This window comes from Halictus rubicundus, chromosome 17 (genome assembly GCF_050948215.1).
Source record: "Halictus rubicundus isolate RS-2024b chromosome 17, iyHalRubi1_principal, whole genome shotgun sequence".
NCBI lineage: Eukaryota > Metazoa > Arthropoda > Insecta > Hymenoptera > Halictidae > Halictus > Halictus rubicundus.
In genome coordinates, this window is record NC_135165.1 from 4854521 (window position 1) to 4876659 (window position 22139).

The following is a 22139-nucleotide window of genomic DNA, read 5'->3' on the forward strand; positions in this document are numbered from 1 at the left end:
TCATACTATTTTATATGAGAAAATCAGTTTACGTATTCCTACCGTGGGACGTAGAGCATAGGTAACCTAAGTGGCTGCATAATATATTCCAGCAGCCACTTCTTGTCGAAAGATAAAAGAAAAGCTAGACATAACCGAAGGATAAAACTGGAGTGGCTCAATGGACTTCAAGTAGCTAATTTCGAATTAAGTCGAGAAGTGTTGGGAACCTAATTTTCCATTCCAGAAGAGTCGCGATTATCCGAATTCTTCGTTGTGTGAACAAGTTTCTCACGCAAAGAATTCTGTCTACGAGCCACGCATGTATTATGCGTGTTCAAATCGTGATTTGCTGTACAAGTAATCAGTCACAATAATATTTCAGATTGTTAATCCAAAGAAAAAATAAGAAATATCTACAATCTTATATATTTTACAGAACCTACAGTTTAAGATCCTTAATAATTGGAAACTATTCAGTTTTTCGACAAGGAACGCAATGAATAAGAAAATAATTTAATTCTCCCTTCAAAATTTTCTGTCTTGTTAATTCCCACTGTAAAATTCTAAAATTTGTCTATTCTCCTAGACCGAAATCTCCCCTCGACAATAAATTTTCCAAGCACCAAAAGCGACTGGGACACGTCGGCTTATGAAAATAACAATATTAAATATATTTGGATTTAAAAAATAAATGTATTCAATCATATTTCGTATAGAAAGAGCTTTACAAATTCAATAATTATAGAATAAAATATAGAAGGACCGCCATTTGACTGATGGTGGTAGGGCATAGCGTTAAAAGGGCGTGAACCTTTTCGGCGAGCGAACAAAGCTCGATCGATCAAATTCAAAATTCTGGTCAATTAATGCCACACTCATCCGATGACTGGCGTCCCGGTCTGACGGAATAATACCATCAGAGAGTAGACGCCGTGGCGCCAGGACTCGTCTGTATTGTCTATCTGGTTGCGGGGGCGGATTCCATAAACGCGGCAGCGCCGACAGGAGGAATCGTCCTCGAGATACACGCGCGCCACTCGACGCCCGACGATTCACAATAATCTCGTCGATACCCCCGACCAACCCATCCATCCACCCTCTGCCACCCCTTCCCGTCCTTTTCCACCCTTTGCGAGAGCCCGAAGTGCTGACTAGAAGACCGTGTCCCCTTCGCAGGGCGGGGCATAATTTTCGAAAATCGATGCCTGGTTTACGGAGTGGACACCACCTCGTAAATATCAACGAATTTACAGCGATCCTACGCGCGACAATGCGGAAATAAAACGAGGTGTGGGCCGGGTGGGGGGATATACGAGTTCTCCTGACAAATTCGAACTTAAGACCCACCCCGTAGAAATTTATCTCGCGTCATTTTTAACGCCTCTGCGGGCGGAATTGTTTGTTCGCGGAAAGTTTACGCGTTCACCGGACGAGCTGTAAGCGATTACACGAGCGACCTTTCGTGTAGATCATTATTTACGGTCGTGAAACATTGCTTATTCTTAGGCTGGCGTTCTTTAAACGAATTCCTATTTTTTTTTATCTCTGTGCTCAACAAATGCAATTCCGATTTTCCGGATTCAATTGAGATCATAGAAGTCGTTCGATTGAAAAGAAAAATTGTTTTTTAATTTTGTTGTAATGTGGACCACGTCCCATTTTCTTATTTACCTCCGAGTGCAAGAAATTTTTAAATCTTTTTAATGGCACTTAGATCACAGAAGTGGTTTAAAAAATCGTACGAAAATCTTTTAAATGATTGTATAAAATGTCAATTTGCTTTTGAAAGCATATATGAAATGAATTTCCCAGTACCATAATAATAGCACTTCTGGTAAATTCGCGGCAACAAAGACTCATTAAAATTCTCTTTGCCTATTGAATTATCAAGGAATGCCGGGCCCCGGAAACGTCTTTGCGCTCGCCAATTTGCTTCCTGCTAATTAGATTCGTAAGAGCGGGGAAGATTCGATGAGAAATTGGAAAACGCAGCGTCACCTGCTTCTCCTGCCAGGATTAATGAGCACAATTGGCGCTGCGAGGTGTTGGCTCGCGTTCGAACACCGTCGGAAAATTTGCCGGGCTGCGCACAGAGAACGGACCGAACCGTGAACTTTCTGCCCGACGAATAAATTCGTCACCTCTCGTGTAAATTATTGAGGATGTTTCCGAAACTTTCTGTGTACGCCGCCGCTCGAAAGTTCCGGCCTCGTTTATTCGACGAGGGGAATTCTTTTTTGAAGTTTCGGCGGAGTTAAAGGATGCACGAGCTCGTCGAGTGCATAACGCGCGCATCTTTATGATGCATGATTCACTACACAATGAACCCATAAATCAGAAACGTTTCTTTTCATAGTCGGTTGCATTCACGTAATTTCGGGTAATTTTTCTGAGAAGAGAAATATTTTCAGATTGATTTCGACATTTTAAACTCCAATCGATTGTTCTACGAGGTATCACATTTTCTTGTTTGTGTTCTCAGACATTAATAAATTGTAACGCTGTGACATTTTAAAATTAATTATGAAGTAAAATTCCTAAAATTGTTCTGCGTGGTTTAAAATTTTTTTGCGAAGTTAAGTTGTTATAAACTGCGATCTCTTAGCTTCCATTTGCGCCCTCTCGAACGTTAATAAATTGCATCGTGGTGACATTATAAAATCGACTTTTCCGAGCTTTATCGGTTTGGATAGTCTGTTTATTGGGATAATTTGTTTAGTCAATTTATTTTGCTAATCCATTTACCGATGGAAATAATGTCGGAGCTTAAAAGAAGCATTATTGCAGGAGTATTTAACGTAAAAAGCGTGGAGACCGTTATGAACGGTGTTTAGCGAATGTTTTTTTTTTGCCGAGCGTGCTATCGCGATTTGAGCGATGCTAGAAAATAGGAATTAAAAACACGCGATAGTGAACCGTAAAGGCTAGGAATTTCTGGCACGCGCAGGAAGTTAGGAGCGAGGACGAAATTAATTTCACCGGCAATGCGTGTCGGGCAGGACAGGTGGGTGGCTCGCGTGCACCTCGTTTACAGAATATTATACTTCGCAGAATAAACTACGTGGAACGATAATGGGAGTGCATCTTTTTGCCGGGTGCCTCGTTCAAAGAGCATCGTTGATAACTGGTGTAGTCACTTCATTACGATTACATGTACTTACGCAACGCATGTGCGATGGAGGATCGCGGAAGATGGGGTGCCCGATAAAATTTTCACGAGGCAAAGTAGTCGAGGAAGAATTTATGGAGCGAACCTTTTCAAACCAATATTTCTGCCGAGACATTTTCCAGAAACCCATTACCGAATCAATTTATTATACCGAACGAAGTAACGAAAACGTTGGCGAATCAAATAATTGAGCGTCGTCGCTAAATAAATATTGTTGTACCCGTGATAAAAGATAATCAGAGTTTCCTCGTTTACCTACAGGCTCTTTGTAACTTTACTTTACACGAGTTCCTTGCCACTTTATTTTACACGACATTTACATTACCAGTTCTTCGGAACTTTGCTTTAAGCAAACTCTTAACTCAAATTATGTCCCTACCGCCGGCTTGACCGGCTCTTAATTAAATCACAACCTCGCGTTTCAAAATTCCTCCAGTTGTACTTGCAATTGGCGCTCAAAGAATTTTCGACATTACGTCGGTCATAACTCAATTAAAAGAATAAAGAGTACAAATTGCACGAGTATAATATACTCGGAAAAAGAGGAAGAAGAAGAAATATATCAATGGAAGAATGAATATTGGACTTTCCAATCTTACTGAAACCATGAAAAATATTAATACCGTTGAATTATTCGAATTCAATGATCAAAGGCTCCGTAATGCGTTGTTCAATTCTCCTTTGATCCTCTAATTCGTGATTCTCGGTGATAGCAATCATCGCAAAAATAGCGTAAAATTAATGTTGTTTTAGAATAACGATTGCGAACGGATTAACGAGGGTTTCTTGGTATCGGTAAAGATTATTCCCGAGCGGCTAATGCTTCACAGTATAATCTTGGTCTCAGCGAGGCTAGACGCTGAGCATCGTCACAGACGGAATAACTTTATGCAAACCGACGATCATACGGAACGCGCACGATCCAATTAACAGAAGATGACAGCTGCCAAGCACACAGAGGAGCTCCCAAGCCGATGCCGCGGAATGCGTACCAAGAGCGATCGATGAATCATTAACGTGCGACGCGTGCTCGATTGTCGCGGACAAGACCTTTGTTCGTTGTTTAATTGATAATCCCCACTCGATGCCAGGCCAAGTCGGCCGAAATGAGCCACCTGCGCGTCAGTGTGGTCTGACAGGTCCTCGCTGTACCGGTATCCGACCAACTAAATGAGAATCAACCGCCACGGTGTGTAATCTTTCGCTCGAGATTATATCGTACGATATCTCGTGCCCCTCTCCTGCAACCCTAATTCGAACACTACGACTCCCACCCCCTCACTGCAAGTGTTCGTATCGCTGGCGGCTTTTGGACTCCCGCATTAGGTTGCTATGCCGTACCAAATTTCCGATCTCTAACTTTAACATTGACACGTTCGCGGTCACCTACGCCTGCGACATAAAGATTTCAAAAAGATACTTAACACTGGAACTACCGAGCCCTAAACGTGACTTAGACTCATCCCTTTATGATGACAGCAAGATTGAATTTGCTCGGGTTTCGTACGATTTTTATGGTAACATGTACTCCGAAGAAGAGATATATTAAAAAATTTCTCGTGAAAACGTTTTCATAGTTCCAGTAATCGTGAAAGAAGAAAAATCATCCACCGGGCATTTGGTTCGGTGGTTCTAGTGGTTAATAAACCATACACAATCAAAATTTTTTAAAATAATACAGCAAAAACAAAAGTAAAATTAAAAAATAATTCTATAATCTAATAATAAGATACAGAGAGATTCTAGAGTCCAGAGGGGTTCCAGGGGGTCTAGAGTAGAGGGGTTCTTATAGATTCTATTCTACAGGGTCATCCGTTTTGAAACGGCCAAACGTCAACCAGCTATAGAGGACCCCAAATGGAACAACTTTCACCCCTAACACTTTTTTTGATTCGAAGTTATTTCATTCAGTCTCCACGGCGTGCCCCATGTCAAAAAAACCAAGATCCAAAGGTCATACAAAAAAGTTGATTTAATAAAAAAGATGCCCCTATTTATTTTAAACGAAACAAAGGAAAAATCATCAAGATACATAATTGCAGTCCTAATATATTTAATCTTAAGTGAACGCAAAAAAATGACGGGGTTTTGCAATTATCTAAAAATCAAGACCGAATCAAAAAAAGTGTTAGGGGTGAAAGTTGTTTCATTTGGGGTCCTCTATAGCTGGTTGACGTTTGGCCGTTTAAAAACGGATGACCCTGTATATTCTATTCTAATAATTCTATTCTATTCTTATAATTCTATATTGTTGCTGTTAATGTGCAGCTATTGGGGAACATAGAGAGATACAAAAGATATAAATATAAATCACGACAGATATAAATTTTCATCATCTTCTTCTAGGAAATTGTGACCCGCAAAGAAGTTCTGACCCCTGAAACCGTAAAATAAATTGTAGCGCGGGGGGGTTGAAGGTAAAAATCTGAATGAGGAGTCTGTGGCAAAGTGTGTTAAAGCATAGGGGTTCCGAAGACGTCGGGTAACTCGGAGGGCGCAGAGGTCCGAGGAGGAAAGACGCGCGTATCAAAATTCCATAATTGGGGTAGGTAGGGCACCCTCCGGTGTCTGGCGGGTAACGTTCACGTGACGGTTAACAGTGACGTCGATGGGAACGAGCACGTACACGGTAACCGACGTCTTCTGTCAATTCGGCTTTCCGGATTATTACAGCAGGATTGCGTAGAACCCGTTTACCCGGAACGTGTTGCGCAAGCGATTGCCGTCGGCAGGACTGCGAGAGTCGAGGCGAACGTGGGGGTTGGGGAAGGTTGAGGGTGGTTCGACGGGGAGCCGCACGACGTCTGCCGGAAATTGTAAACGTCCTCGAATCGCGTGCAGCCGGAAGGTGCGACTGACAGTGCTCGGACCCCATAATGCGCTCCCGGAGCCTGCTACTGCTGCTGGTTCTGGTTACCCGCTCGCCAGGCTTCCGTGCCGCGCCGGAAACTTGCGCGCTATACAAAACCACGTGTTCCTCGAGGATGATGGGACTGGATGGATATCCCAGTCGAACTTCCAAGATTGCACGTAATTATCTTGCCCGGCAAGTTTCGCGCCGGTTAGGTTCCCGTGTGCGTGAAACGCCATACCGTACCCCCTGCGCGCCAGTGACAACGATACCCGGAAGGAACTTTGATCATTGCGGATCCACCGCACCCCTAGACACGGTCTATAGACTGTGTCAGGTTTCTAGTATTCACGGTTTTAACCCTTTCCGCACGAATGTCGGCATCGCGTTTGAGAATCATTCGATTATTAACCCTCGAACGACCGGCCTGTTTTACCTCAACTTACCGGAAGCCCATTAGCCTGAACTTTACGATTGCACCCCTAAGCTTTTGACACCTATTACACGTCGTTCTATTCGTTTCGACGCGATGAATGCGAGTATGACTTTCGTTTTCGGCGGAAATTACGAGTTCCCGGGATATTCGCAGAAAACTTTCTTACTGGTGAATTTTGCTCGTAAGTGTGCGTCTGTGACGCAGACACAAACGTACGGGGGCGGCAGGGTTCTTACACGAATACTGGTTTGGTTTGGGTTAGGTTGGAAGGAGGGGGTGCCGCTTGTCTGTTTGTAACAGATGCGGCCGGCTATGCCTGTGACTGTGTCACTGATGCACACTTGCAGGCAGAATTCTGTGTGCTAAGTTTTTCGCAAATATCTCGGTAACTTCTAATTTTCTTAACTGATTATAATTCTCAATGACAGCGCTATATTAAAGAGGATCCTAAAAATCTTCTTTTACCCATTTTTGTCAGAAATGGATAAAATCCGGTGTGTACTTACGAGTAATCTTTTACGAAGTTCACAGCTATGAATTATAAGCGTTTAAAATCTGCTAAATCGAAATCAGAAATCTGGGACGATCTGACGCGAGAAAAGCATCGATGAAAATGATCGTGAGCGGATTGAAGAGAATAGGAAGGAGAGCAGCAGTGGTTGAAGAGATTAAGAGAATGGGAACTGGATCATTTTAAGCTTCGCAAATATTACAATAGGAGGGATAGTGGTTACCGTTCAGTCAGCTAGGACGTCCAACACGGAGTGATAGGTTATTATGATACCCGGAGCCGTCGAACCTGCGAGCTACATATTTCTGGCCCCAGGGACACGCCCGTTTCCGTTTGGACCGTAAGTAAACGTCCCTCGAGTACCATAGATCCGGACGGGTCTACCTCTGACCTCCGTAAGGTTAACAACGCGCTGCATTACGGTCCAGGTGCAGCGGTTCAGACACTAAGCGTTATTTCATGAAATGGAAATTGGACTGAATTAAGTGGATGTGATTGCTGCTCTTGAATTGTGATCGCTGGGCTTTGTCCATTTGTTATACTAACGGTACTCAACGTTGTACATTACTTTGCGATGCGCACTTTACCTGACAAAACAATCGATCCCCTACCTTATTATCTTTGCACGTGATTGCATTCGAGATTACATTCGTTCATGATTGCGTACGTAATTATTTTAATTGCATATTAAGTTCATAAGTACGTCATTCGTTTCCAAAATGTCCACGAAAATTAATTGAATCACTCATTGAGTCGCCGGAAATATTCGATTGATTAATGCTTTACCTGCATTTATCCTCAGCCGTAACATTTATAATTACGATATTCTATCAAACGCGATATATCCTCTTGTAAAATGTGCACGAAGATAGTGTCGCAGGAAGGCTATAAATTGGTCGAGTTTCATGCTATGGATCTATTTATTATTCGCTTTAAATAACGGCGTGTATAACTAGTAGTGAACTTGTTGATGACAACAATTAAAAATTGGAGAAGTGGACAGTGCTTTTCTGCATCTAGTTTGAAAACGTCACGGAGAATGTAAAGAATATTTTTACATTATTTTCGACTCGCTAAAATTATTGAAAAAAGAAATATATTGTTATCCATTTCTCACGATCGAGTTAGAAAAATTGTATTTTGCACAAAACTCCGCAGTCTACTTATCACACTGTACCGGACAATCTCTTAGGTCCTCGAAGAACAAAATCTAAGGTGCAGCGGGGTAAATCCGCACACGGGGCAAATCTGCACTAGGCCCTTATTTATTCGAATATACGTTGCATTGTACCAACTGTAAGGTAGAAATCACAAGTGCATGAACTGGGTTTGTGGAAACTGCAACAAAGGATAAAAAAAAAACAATATGAATGTGAGAGATGTCTTGACGATGATTGAATAAAAATTTGAATTTTTACTTTTATGTTATTTTATTACTAATAATAATTCCGCTTTTGCCCCCTAATATAAGGAAATAAGATTCAATAATTTTTAAACAGGTAGGTGCAGTTTTGCCCCAGTTTTGGGGAAGTCCGCCTTAGCAGCACTGTTTTTAATTTATTAAGAAAATCATAAGTTTCAGAAGATATTTTTAATCCAAATTAACGCAACTTAAAGAATAAACCATGCGCTAAATAAAAACATTAAGATTATTAGGTTTTAGTGGAATAGATAGAAAATACATCAGTTTAAAGTAAACTTTACAATGTCCGAGTTGGTTTTACCCCACTCCACCTTATATCAAAATTGATCAAAATTACGAGCATGTAAAATCCTCGATCAACTTATAGTCTCATTCGAACGTCAAGAATATCTGAAACAATTTCGAAATGGCAAATCGACTTGAACGAATATAATTTTCTCCGCGGAAAACCGCGAACACCCGACGAACAGCGTCGATGAATTAATGGTGACAAATTACGCCGGTCCAGCGGCCGCCGCGCCGCGGGGAAAGTCTTGTTGCTAATGGGATGACCCATTAAATCCCCCGGTGAAATTGAATTCCGTTCTCGGTCGAATCGTCGGACAAACGCCCGACAGAGGAGAAAAATTCTCGCAGCCGGCCGATATACGGTATCCGATATCCGTATCGAGCGTCCTGAGTTACGAACGCCTATCAGGAACGATGGAAATCAGCCCTGTCCGTCCACCCGCGCGCCCTTCCGTGGCAATATACGATCACGTGACAGGACCTTCTGGTGTCTGGCACCGAAACGATCAGGAATCGATGTTCACGCGTGCCTTGACTCGGTCCGACATACCCGGTGCATGTTCGTGCCGTCGAGTACGCGGGTATCCGTGGTATCCCGACACGAGTACCTCGCCCACTCTCCCCGGCAGACGTTACACATCGCGTGGGACTCCCACAAAGACGTTCTGCGACCATCGAATCGGCACACTCTCTCGTAAATACAAAGTTACAAAACGGACGACGAAGAGGGGACGGCGAATCCAGCGTCCCCGTGATCGAACTACACTGAACCTGCCAAGCACTGAAAGTAGCTCGTCTCTGCTTACAAAAATTGCTTACAAAAAATTACACGATTCTATTTAATTTAGAGTTTGTATCACTCTTCATGTATTAGATTTTTCGGAAAATAATTTCGCTTTTTCAAGGGATAATGAGAAACAAATGAAGTAATGGAAAACCATTTTGCCCCCGTCACGGGGTACGAAGAGGCACAAGATGGTTCCCATAAATTGTTCCGCAATAAATGCAAATTCCTTCTAAATTATTTTCATCAACCCCCGCACAGGAGTTGCGGGACCTGCACAAAGTTGGCATGCACCCCAATCTCCGGTGAATTGTAATTACGATTCGTCGAAGTACAAACATACGCAATCTTGTATTTACGCAACTTTTGCGATCAACGTCTAGCATTTCACGATTATTATCCCCTGCATCAAATAAAATTTTTCCAGAACTCCAAGATGAAGAAGTCACAGCAGAACGAAATTCCTGCCAATTCCTGCAAATTCCTGCTCTAAACCTGAAACACATAACACCCCCAAGAGCAGCCCGTGGGACGGCACACCCCAATCTTACGAACCCCCATCGGGAGTCCTCGCGTCGATTAACGAAGCAGCTCGCCAAATTCGAGATTCGCCGATGAAAAACCAACGATCCGTTTAATCGGATGGGTCAGTCGTCCTCTAAGACTCCGGAGAGGGGTGTAGGAGGGGGGTTGTTCGGGGGAGAGGTGGTTGAACGGGAGAATTGCTCGTCGTGTCGTATCGGAGAAACGATCGCCGAGGGGGTAAGATCGTTCTGCTAGCGAGTAGAAGCGTCTGCAGGGTCACAGCCCCCAGAAGACCCGCTAGTCTGATGGTGTGCTGCGGGGGTGGGTGTTGGTACAGCGACTCGTTGTCGTCTTTACACGACGAAGAGGGTGGTAACGCTGCCGCGGGTACGGTTGCCAAAGTTTAATGCACCTTTGGTTTTCGGTCGTCGCGTTTCGCCGACGGCGCACGAGGACGCGGCCGCCGTTCTGGCGCCGGTTTCCTTCTTCCTTCTTCCTTCTTCCTTCGTCCACCCTCCTCCGAACAGGATCCATCCTTGTCCTCGTCCTCCTCCTTCGTCCCGCTTCGTGCTCTTTTATGCCCGACTCCTGGCTCGGAATTCTTTCTCCTCGTCCCGCAGACTCTTCCTCTCTCGGCGTTTCTTACGACCGACGGCCTCTGCAACATCTGAAGAGATATCTTTCTATCGTTACACTTTATTGCCGAGCTCTTTCCTCGTTATTGAGCCAACCCTCCCACCCCTCACCACCCTTTACCCGACCTCGCGGCTCATCTCGTTGTCACTTTATTGAGCTTTAATGCTTCACTTGCTTCGCTGGCCCTTCGAGATGAGCAGCGAATACGAGACCGGGATGATTTCCGCTTCGGCTTTAAGCACTCGACGCCCGGACGAACCGCTTCTTCTCATTGGCTGCGAGAAACAGGCCAATCGAGGTTCTCGCTAAACACAGATAAACGTGACTGGTTCGCGAGAGTGACGAGGTTTTAATTAGATTTCACGCGATTTTTGGTGGGATTGGTTCCATGGGAGAGTCTTTCTTTCTCTCGTTCCTCTTCTACTTCTTCTTCTTTATTTTAAATTTTATGTCATCGTTATCAGACCATATGCTTCAATTCACCAATTCATTCGATCATTTTCTATTGGAGGAGTTTTCTCTTCAAGTGTAAAAATTTGTTCAACCATTGTTTTACATTGTCGTACAGCAGAGAATAACATTGAATGCATAGGTCTTATACCATACAGAAAACGTAGAACTCGTGCGAAGGAAGCGTGCCAATTATGGCAACAATTTATGAATGAAAAGCGGAATTGTGGAGGCGCTAGAAGAGTTTAAAAATATCGTTACCTCATTTTCGACTCGCTAAAATGATCGAAAGAATAAATGATTTTAAACCGCAGTAGTCTGAGCGGAAAATAAAATTGCAGTCTAATTATAATATTTACGCACACGAAAGCTTAAAAATAAGAAAGCTAAATATACAATAATAAGTTAGAACAAACAGTGAACAAACGAATTAAATAGCACATAACGAACAGACATACTCTGCTGTATGTATGTTCGACAATGATCGCAAAACCGAGGCTCAATGTTGAAAACTGTGCGCCAAGATAATCTCGGAAGCTCCAGTACTTAACCCTTTCTTTGGCCGCCCGTACAGTTTTTCAAACGATTTTCAAACAGAAGAAAAAGGGTTTTGCAACGTCAGGAGGAATTCTACCTATTCATCCTACCCCGCGCGAAAAGATAATGATGAGATCTCGAAGAAGATCTCGTGATGACGCCAGCATAAAGTACCTGCCTGGCGATCATTATCGTTTTCGCCCGCGACGCCGTAGCCGCGCGGGTCTACCTTGGTCCGTGCTCGCATAAAATACGCATTATGCAAAACGCCACGCAGAACACGCGACGATTCGAGCGATCGAACGATCGTGTGCCGGTTTCGAGGATCATTTTTTCCGGTTCGTCGCGAGCCTGTGTTTGTGCGGGAGATGGTTGATCAGCATACAGAACGACTAATTTGTCACGTTCGTTAGAGAACAGGAACGTGTTCTTACCTCGATACCTATTAGGCGAAATTCTTTGCGCCGTTTTATACTTGATCGAATCCATTTCCTTTCAATCTTCAATCTCAAAATCATTGTTCTCTATATTGAAAATTGAGGAAATATATTTACCCATTGTGTAGTCGGAAACAATTTTTCCTGAGTCTTCAAGGTTATATTTCTTCTTCTCGGTCATAAAAATACTATTTTACATTATTAGAATATTTTGACGCGCATTTTTATGTTGTTAGAGTATTCATATTCCACTTCAGTCGCAAGAGGAGTCTTCCTCTAATTGAGAGGAGCTCGCCTTGCCTTTCCAAGGCCAAGAATCCGAGTTCCCGGAATCCTTAGTCAATAAATCACTCGCATAAGCAGTTCGAGCGCCTTATTCATTAAAATTTGTACAACCACGCTCGTGTATTTAGTCGCTCGATTCTCAGCCGAATATTTCGGCTTACTTTCGCCAGATGCTGCACGCACAGAAGCCGAAAGCTTCGCAAGCAGCTCGCAGTTAACACGACTTTGTAATTAGTTCGCTGTAGACTAGCGTAACGCGTATGTGTGTGCCTGATTTATTAATCTGCAGCGAAGCGAGTTTATTGTTAACCGACAGTGTTCCAGACACACACACACTCTCTCTCTCTCTATCTCTCTCTCGAAACATTCCGCGGCGTCTCCTTTTCCACTGGCAACTCTGTGTCAGTCGATCGTCATCGGCATTAGGTGCAGCAGAGGCAGGTACCCGTCGGGTATGCGATGCCGAGAGCCGGGACGATTGGATTCATTAAAAAAATATCGAGCTATCGGGAACCTGTCATTCGATTAACGGCGGATTCATCTCGCTACCTGGCAAGACTCGCAGATTTAATTTCGCCACCCCCCGCCACCGGCGAGCATCGGGGAATAAAAGAGCAGTCGGTCCGGAGGAAGCTGTTTCCGCACGTCCGCTTTAAAGGATTGACCACGACGCTTCCACGAAAGAAAACGTTAGCCTGCGATGTCCTCCGAGCCATTGCCAGCCGGCAAACAAACGATCTTTTTACCCTTTCTCAAAGGGAACAATCTCGGGAACGGACACCATTTATTTCGAGCTGAACAGACTGCGCGAGGATTTCGAAGTTTCGCCTAAACCCGGAATGGAATTCTTTAAAATGCGGCTGGCGGTGATGAAGTAGTATTCGTTGAAGTGTCAGGCTCGGAAATATTATTTTTTAATACGTATAGTAACCAATCTATTCGTTTCTGCAAAACGAGAACCGCTCTGCTGCATTTATTTGTCCAGATGGTAGATGAAATTTCAAGTTTGATTTTGAACTTCAAATATTTGAATGAACACATCGTGTTCATTCAAAATATCAAAATGATTATGAACATTTACACCCCGTCTATTTAAAGTATTCAAATGGTTATAAATTTTACACTCTTTCATTTCCAATATTTAGTTGATTATAAATAAGGACACCGTAAAAGAATGTTGCAGTGAAAGACATTGAGTAAATTGCAAAATCATTGTGAGTAGCACCATTGTAATTATACGTAGACTCCAATCGTGCTTAATCGTTCAATTTAACAGGAATTTATTGATCTCCTTGTTGGTTTCATTTTATTCTTTTAATCTTTTTACTACTTAAAATTACATCCACCCATTTCTGTCACAAATACATCAAATCCACAGTCAAATTACAACCAGAATTTGAACCGTACAGGTTTTCAGTATCCTTTTTCACATTTTCGATAAATTGACTGAACAAAAGAGGGGAAGTGTGTAACCGTTGTTACACTCAATTTTTAATATGGAATAATTGTTTTTTTCCACTTGAACGCTAACACAGTTTTGACATGGTCCGCGCATTACTGTGCGAAAAGCAATAATTATCAAAAGAGAGCAGCTTATTTTCACCGGAGAGTAATAATTCAGTGGAAAATTTAAACAAACCGGATAAAACCGAGATATTGTTCCTGTGATCACGGAATTACGAGAAAAGGAAATAATCACGTTTATAAACGAACGTTCAACGTGTGTTGTTCATAAGCAAGTCCGCAAGAACAATCGCTGACAAACATTTCATTTTCCGGAAGGCTTAACGCGGCTATTCATGCAGCAACGCGCATTCAAAATAAACAAATGATAATATACGTAATTTGGCGAGCGTATTCGCCCCGACATTAATGTAATAGAAACTGTTGCGCACAATTAACCAGAGCCGTGCACCCCAAAGGGGTGAGTAATTTGAAACAATTCAAGAGTTGAAAGAAGGTATCATACATAATATCGCAGTAAAAGAGCCCCTCCCTGCCACCCCCTCGTTCATAATATTTAAAACAATATTAACTCGCACGCCGCTCTTTTATCGCAGCAATTTTCTAATAATTTTAAGTATTGTCGCATGAAATTCCCGGCTAATATAATTAGCACGCTCGCATAATCTGTTAATTAATTACCCTCGTTATGCATTGAAAACGTCAAAGGCAAAATGGTGGGCCGCGCACTTCGAAGTTAAAAGAAATTTATAGTGCGCTATAATTTCGAGATAAAAGCATATTGTAAATTCATTGTAGCACATCTTGTAATTACGGTAAATGTAATCATGACAGTGGGTGGGTTAAATGCAATAAATGATTCTCCTACGCGCAATCAAATATTACACGCACTCTTTCGATCTTTCCGTTGTTATTTATATTTTACTTCATCACATTTTTTACACACTATAAATAATGATTAGATTGTAAAATGGCAGCGCTATGTATGGACCACGTAGAAATGCGAAACCAGTTTTGAAACAATTCTAGTGCGGTTTTAACTAAAAAATAACATTACGAAGCCGTACAAGTACCGAACAATTTAGTTTACTGTCTCTGTATTGCATCTCGAGGAGAGTATGTTTATTGCAACGAAAAAATGTAGAAACGCAAGGGAGAGAATACGCAATTTCAACCCTCGATGAACACAGTGCGTATTATCGTGGACAATGGGGGTTGCGGGTTCCCCTAATTTTTATTTCGAGCTACACCTATTTTTTTTTAACATCAATTATTTTAAAAGTTTGATAACGAGAGTCTCGCTTCAATTCCATTCCGGCTGTCCTAATACCCTCTATTCACGGCTCGTCGGGACACATTTTCATTCCAACTTTCATTTCTTTGGACTCGTGACATTCACATGATGCTCGGGCGTAAACCCTGCGCTGTTATCGTCGCAACCATTTATAAATGTTTTCCCCCCGCGAAAGGTTTCACGATGCGAAAGTTCATCGTGTTTTCGTATGTCTCCCTGTGCATGTGGGAACAGCGTTGAAGCCACGCGGCGCGTCTAAAAACGGCCGATTAAATTACATCTAATTAAAAGTGCTCGATGCTGAACTGCTCCCACTACCCGACTACAATTGTCGATGTATTTTCTGTGTTTACGCGCGCTTACCTTTTCGCTTACCTTGTCACCAGAATATAGTAGCCCTACACGATCTATGTCACAGCACCGACCCGAGGATCAAGACTTCACTGTATCTGGAAAAATTGAAATGAGTGCTAGATGAGAAAGTAACTTTAAAAAGGGAACTTGGTAGCACAGTTTTATATTAATTTTACTGAAATTTTCAATATAGGACACCGTGCTATATAAATGCAATAAGGTATGATTAACAGCAATCGATAGGCGAACACGCACAAATCCAGGAAATATGAATAGAAAAATGAATACGTTTTCCCTTTTAGGAAGTCAGAGCTATTCGAAGCCATTCCTCAGCTATGAATTATTGATTTCGAAAAAGTGTAGGACAATCGCCAGTAGAAAATTCGCTGAAAACGTGAATAGCACGAGTCGATTTCCTGTCCTAACAGAAAACTATCGGTCAGACGTTCCAGTCGGTTCGGATTTAATAAGAACGCGTCGGGGTCATCGTGGACAATCAATTTTTCTATTTTTTTTTTTTTTTAATTTTTTGGTTCCATTCTTTCGGCCTTTAACGAGGCAGCGCACGGTCGCGCACAGACAGAAAATGAACGGTCGAGCATTTCGAGCGGAAAATTAACGGATTTTAAAATAGTTGAGCGTTCACGGCCGGTTAGCCGCGCGACGCATTATACATTGCCGGTTATATTCAAATCGACTTATCGATTCGAGCCACGGCCGACAGCCGCCGCCGTTTCCCCGTACGAGCCATTCATGTAAGTACGGTGTTATGCTTGTATCGTAATTAGGGTCGAGCACCTACTACCCACGCGAAATTGTTTTCCTACAAGCTGGCTCGAAGATAAAGCTCCTTTTATTCTCGGCCGCGCCGCGCGTTTTTCCCTCCGCCTTCTCTCTCGCCCGTTTTCATCTTTCCGTCGCGAGACACGCAAGGTGTGCGTTTTACCTGGGAATTTTAGAACGGCAAATGCTCGAGCAATTTATTATGTAAGTCGCCGGATGATCGGCGGCTTGCTTTTTAAACCCCGCGAAATCGGGAAAAACGATTGCCGAGATACGACGAGAAAATCGCGTGAAAATATTTCTCCGTCAACAAATTCAAACACTGGAGGAACTAAAATCCCAAAATTCCTTCATGTCTGATGATTCTTAGTGTAAGGAAACTTTATAAACTAGTGAGGCTGACAGAAATTCAGGCAACGCTACAGGAACAAAGGATATTATTTCTCCGTCAACAAATTCAAATTCAATCGCGTGAAAATTTCGCATAACACGGTTTTCTTATTAAAATTCGTGAAGCGGCCAAGGGTCGTGTGTGCTTTATTAAAATTTGCGGGAAAATGGATCCGCCAGATTATAATTATAACAAATGGATTACAATTATGATTCGAAGTTTTAATCATAATTAACTTCGGATTTCATTGTTGCACCGGAACAACATTTTCAATGAAACATCCACATACTTTCGGTGAGCGGCCGCTTGTTTCGAAATTTGAACATGTCGAAAACTTTTGAGGGGATGTGAAAGTATCCTCGTAATTATTGTTATCGTATCAGTAATAATTAACATTATTAGCAATTGTATATCGAACACGTTATTTCATTTACAAAAGTGTGCATACGATTGAAAATAATATCGCCCATTTTTAGATTTCGTTTCCCGGAAGAATGGTTCATTTGTCGTTGCAATAACTCATCATTCCCGAGCTACCCGACAAAATGGAAATAATGAATATACAATTGATTGATGTGTAATTGTTGTTCGTTTCATTGGTAAATAAAATTGACACGCCAGCAGGGAAATGATTTACGAGTCGACATAATAATTTACAATTTTCAGTATTTGTTACTATCAATACCAGACAATTCACAGAATTTGAAAATGTCTCTAGAAAATATGAAGAGGTGGAATAGTGGTACCTGTAACATTACACAACTGTAGATCATAAAGAAAGAAATTGAGAATCAGGTGAGGTTACTCAGAACAGTTAATTAACTATATTTATCAAATATGCGAAAATTCCAAAAAAGTCGACTGGTATAATTTCAAGTTAAATGGATTGATAAAAATGCGATAAACAACGCATGCTTACACAATATTTTTTTCTCATTTAGACTGAATATCGTTGCAGTGACATGTTGAATGCAATGCAAAATTGCCCTGCGGTGAACAATCCATAACAAATAGTACAAGAGAGGGGTTGTCAAGAAACTTTCCTATTGTAAATTACTGTGAATTAATGTAAAGTCCCAGTAAGTAAAGAGTCTTCTTGCAAAGAAATTAGTGCAGAAATTCGCAACAAAATATGAACAAAATCTGGCACCCAGCATGTGGAACACCCAGTATCGTTCTGCCTCGCAGAAAATATTGCGATCCACCGCGTCTAGGTCGTTGATATGACAAGATCGAATGCGCGAAACGTACAAGTTCCGGATAGCGAATCTCGGGGAGGATCTTCTTTCTCGCGTGAAGAAAAAATTGGTTTAAGAATCGAGGCCACGCGGAGACGGGAGCAATTTGCTTGCTCGCGATTGCGCGAGCCCGGGCCCCTTAATTCTGGCGTCGCCTCGACGACATAAATTCGGGGATAGAAGTTTCCGGGGAACGATCCGCGGGGCTGGGCCATCTCATGCAAGAAGTATCGAATCACTGATCAGCCGCGGTGCAACTTCCACGTCAATATTATCTGCCTGATGGATCGAAATTATATTATAATCCCCGAGCCGCGTGATGGGTATCCTGATTGGACGGTAAATCGGTTCGCTAATAGTCCGCAGTTTTCAAAGTAGATCGTGACCTAATCGCCCCGTGAGCCCGTGTCGATCCCACTCGAACTTTTTCCAGGCTCGTGCGAGCTCTAATCTTTCGATCCGTGGTATCGGCGATCTCGCGTGAACCTCTTCCAACGTTCCTTCCACGATGATTCTTACGTGTTGACATACGTTGACTCTATCGATTGCCAAGCGGACCGTTGACGACTAGACAATGCACTCTTGCGGAATTTTCTATACTCATAAAAATCAGGTCTGCATATTGAGTCATTCCAAGTCAAGTAAATCACTTTCTGTGATCGATAGCCGAGGTTTTCGTACACGTACACGTGGTTTTTGATAACAACTGCACAAAAATAATAGTTTCCTTGGGGGATACTTGTAACATAAATTTTGAACTGGATCCTTATGAGATAGTTTAGGTAAAATTAGGGAGGGTTTAATTGATCGTTTCACTGGATCTAAATTTGTGTATGCAATAGAGACCTCTGAATATTGCAATTCTTCCGAACCCCCGCAAGATAGCGCAAACAAATCGCAATGTTTTCTGGAGATACGTGCATTACAGATTTCTAAATTGACTTTTATGACCTAGTATATGTTAATTTAGGGTGGGTTTAAGTCATCATTTTAACGATCTCACATTTACTTGGAAAATACATACCTCTGAATTTCGCGAAAAATCTCTTCATAAAAATGAATATCGATAGTTTATTTGTTTCGAAGGTCTGTACTGAGTGTAAAATGATAATTTCAACCTCCCCTGATTTCCCTGTGTAGTGTTGCTCTTTTATTCGAACAAAATCTGCGACAACTTCAGAAATATCCACACGTACTCCATTAAAATCAACTTCTTCCAAAACAATCCTATTATCTCGGAGTTGGCGAAGGGGTCATTCACCTTGAACATCCCCGGCAAGTTCCCGGAAGCTGTGCAGAGGCAGCTTCAAAATCGCGCATAAGTGGCTCGTTGCGGTGCATCATCCCGGGCGAAAGTTTCGCGGACGCGTCCGCCGAAGAAAAAAAAAAAGAGAAAAGAAGAGACAACCGAGACCGCGCGGTTCTTCTTTACATCGGCGTGGCCTGTTTCAACATAAAAGGGTATCGTTCCTCCGCGTTACACGAGCAATCTTGATCCGCGACGGTATTTTCCTTTTCCCCGCGGGAAAGTGACTCTTCGGGCGACGTTTTTCCAGCGGTGCTTCGCGCCGCTTTCGAAAACGGAAGGAGAGAAGGACGAGTGGGTGGGGGAGAACGAAACCCGGGGAAACAGAGAAACGCCCAGGAAAAATATGATTGTCCATCTCGAGAGTTTCCGAGCATTTTCGCAAACGAGCGCTCGCGGCGGCTTTTCTCCGCCTATAACGAACGCTCCGCGGCTTGCTCGCTCGCTTAACCCTGCCGCTTTCCCGGGTCTTTCTCGACCCAATCTCGGTTTCGTTCCTTGTATTCGCCACTGTGCTTCCGTGGGATTTTTCGAATCATCCCAATTTCTTCTACCATCGCATCTGTGAAAACTCTAAAAAATTCAGATATTTACCTATCCAACTATTTAGATATTTCTTTAAAAATAGTTATCGATAGACCGCAAATTTGTAAAACATAACGTAGACATTTTTGGAAGAGCTGTATTTGTCTATCGCAAGTTTATGTTTGTACATTAACTGAAGCGTTGAAAATTGCTTACTGTACTCGTGTCAAAGTTTTCGTTTGTCAAAAATTTATCGGAATGAAAGCACGGGCCGTTTCTACATGTGGCAGTCGCCATACTCGGGCACGCTGTGATTGGCGTGCGGCGAAAATGTCCGACATTATTATCCTAAATGAGTCCCTGACCTCCATTCGAGTGTGCAGCACACATCTTCGCCGAGGATGGTTGAAATGAACGAAGAACTCGATCGATCGGGAATAAAGTTCGGTGAAAATTGCAGGACCTTGGATCGAAGTGGTTCCTCTCGTAAGGAAAGCTTCGAGAACATGTTTAATATTCATTGAATGTCCCCTCGAAGGGCGTATTCTGTGTCCATTGGTATTGTGGTTCGTGTTTTCTTGTCGTTGGACTCGGAAATTTTATATTGACTCATACCGTTTGACAATGCATTACCATCTTATACCAGTTTCGTAATGGTACCATTTTGTTGTGTTACAAAGATTAAATACAATATTTGATGGAGCTACTGATTCAAATGGAAAACAGAGAAGATATCGAAATATTGCGCTTTCGACAAAACAATTTTATTACCGTACAACTGTTATTTAACATTGAAAATGTATGGTACACGATTCTATATATTTTTACTTTAACAGTTTAATAAAATAAAAGAGGTAGTATTACTCTTGATGCGTTCAGGTATCAGGTTTTGAGAGAAATTTTGAGAAGTTTTTTGAAACTATTAATTTTGGAAGTTCAGGATACCATTTTTGTAAGGGAAGGTCCACTTTTGAAGAGAATTATTAGAAGGACAAAAATACAATTTTTGAAAGAAATTACTACTTCCGTCGGATTAAAGTACCATTTCTGATTCTTCCTCTGATAACACAAGGGGACCCATAAAGAAGCTTTAAAATTACATCACACTTGAAACTTTAACCGAAGATTGCAGTTTAATCGCTTTGCCCGTTATGTACAGCGTTAACACAATCGTCTCGCGATTCAGTATCACGTTAAGGGTTTTATCTGGTTTATCGACGAGGCGACGAGCACTTGTGAAAGCATCGCTAAATGTCGTTTCTTTCTCAGGTAGCCAATTGGATGCACGCCAGGCCACTTATCCACTTTCTTCATCTACGTAATTATATTAAGTTACGTAAGGTACACGTGCTCGCCGCGAGACGCTCGCCGTGACCAAAGTATTCCATGCAGAAATCTTTTGAACTTTTTAACGTGTTAACTTTTCAGCTTCTTAGCTTCGCACGCCACAAGCGTTGCCGTACAATTAAGACGCGGGGGGTTAGCTATATTAATTGAAAGATGGGGATCAATTCATTGAAAATTGACCAATTAGTATCGTCGTTTCGAAATGCGTCTACCCATCGTACAAAATATATTTCAGAAGTGATAAAGTGTTTAAAATTGCATTTTTGGAAATATATTTCCTGGAAATAGACACAGTGGTTCTCATTACAAGCTTTAATATTATTGTAAAGTTAGCAGTGCACGGTCTCGTTCAAAGCTCCGCAAAACGGCCAGAAAAAATCGGGCATCAAGTTTGAAGGGTTTGTTGCGCAGAGAAAACTTCAATCTTCAAATCTAGGGTAGATTGAATCACGAAAAAATTGTCCATGGTTTTAGAAACGCTTCGATTTGAAATACCTCTGAGAAGATGGCGTGCGTTCAGCTTTCCAGCCGCTGCGTCATGCAAAAATGAACAAGGGATTGCGAGAGTGGTGGCTTGCAGCTTTAAACAGAGCGGAGGTATATTGCACGACCCTTCTTACGAAATCATGACGGTTTAAATATCGAGACTGTTCGAAAATTGGAGATTTAGCGTGCCAATACTATGCGGAGACACCGTACATTTTAAAAAGCTGTTTCGGGCGTGTTGCTCGCCGGGTAAATAAAGGGACCGTTCGAAATACGGAGCGCGGCGCAGCAGCTTCCCTCGAAAACAATATCGTAAATACGCCATTAAGACGTCGTCCTCGGAATCCATTTGTTTTACGTTCTTCGCGGTAGAGATTACAGCATCGTTTACCGATAACGGTGACTATTCGTTCGATTGCCTCGCTGTACGTACCGCGCCCGCGTACAGTCACAGTGCTAGGGTTTTTAATAGCGCTGGCACACGGCAATGACCGAAAGAGAGCGTCGGTTTTATGAGACGGTGGAGAAAATGCGAGAGAGAAAGAGAGAGAGAGCTTTAAGTACAAGCTCCGCATAACCGAAACCGTGAGACCGTGCAACCTGTACTCTTTATTCTCGAGTGCCGTTTATCTAAATT

The 22139-nt window shown here is 42.3% G+C and overlaps 1 protein-coding gene across 4 annotated transcripts in view; it reads left to right on the top strand.

Annotated features, from left to right (window-relative positions):
• The window catches only part of Nolo (ADAMTS-like no long nerve cord), a 347161-nt gene that overhangs the window by 110495 nt on the left and 214527 nt on the right, over window positions 1-22139 (top strand). The gene's annotated exons all lie outside the window — the stretch shown is intronic.